The sequence below is a fragment of the Arachis ipaensis genome, chromosome B09, assembly GCF_000816755.2.
Source record: "Arachis ipaensis cultivar K30076 chromosome B09, Araip1.1, whole genome shotgun sequence".
Taxonomy (NCBI): Eukaryota; Viridiplantae; Streptophyta; class Magnoliopsida; order Fabales; family Fabaceae; genus Arachis; species Arachis ipaensis.
Window position 1 is genome coordinate 15,047,624 of NC_029793.2, and position 1,219 is coordinate 15,048,842.

Consider the following 1,219-nt stretch of genomic DNA (forward strand, 5'->3'; position numbering starts at 1 on the left):
CTGTCGTGTCAAGAAGCTCCACCGAGGTTGAGTACAGGGCTATGGCCAATGCTGTTTATGAAGTTGTTTGGCTGACCAACTTACTGAGGTTCATGGACATCACCATTGACTCTGCCATGTTTTTTTGTGACAACCTTTCATCTATCCAATTAGTCTCTAATCTGACCTTCCATGAAAGATCCAAGCATATTGAGATAGACTGTCATTTCATTCGTGAGAAGGTTGAAATCGGGTTCATCAAGTTAGTGCACTTTCCAACCAAACATCAATTAGCCGATATCCTTACCAAGGCCATTTCGAAACCTCAGTTCCTTTTCCTCATGTCTAAGTTAGAAACATACAATTTGTATGCTCCAACTTGAGGGGGGATATTAGACTCACTTGTATTTACCAATTAATTATGTGTAATTAGACTAGTTACACTAGTTACAAAAGCCAGTTAGAATAAGTTTTACCCTTCAATCACTTGTATATAAAAACTAATCTCTGCTATTCATTACTCAATGAAAACAAAATCATTTTTCTTATTCTCTGAAATCGCTGATTTAACAGTAATTAAATTTAACTAATTAAGTTGATCCAATAAATTAAGGATTAATAATAAAAAATTTTAATTAAAGGAGGAAATAAAAGAGACATATAAAAAGAAGAAGAAAAATAACCAACTTGAATTTATCGAGTGATCAACTCATTCAACTAAAAAAAGACTTAATTAAATTTAATTATAAAAATAATTTGTTCACTGTACAACATTTCTCTAAAGCTTTAATTTATTGGCTTTTGTATGCTTGCTATAAAGATCATGAAGTAGGCTTATCATCTTGGTGATCTTATAGTATAATTTTTTAAAAATAAAATTAAGACATTATTTAAATTTATTTGAACAGTTTAAAAAGAATATATAATTGAGAAAAATAATATTAATTTGATATTAATTGAATTTCTTTTATATTATTAGTGAATTAATTTAGTTTTTTAAAAATTATACTATAATATGCACTAATATTCACACAAAAATCGATTTTAACATAGTCATATGTAATTTTTGTGGAGCAACAGATTGATTTTAACATCATTGTAACATTGAATAGTCACACATACACACATGTAAATGTCACTGTTGTGTAGTCACCAAAAAAAAAATGTCACTGTGTACAACGATTTTATTTTCTCATTTAATTGCTTCTTAGTTGTTGTTTTTTTGTTAGTTCTCTTATTA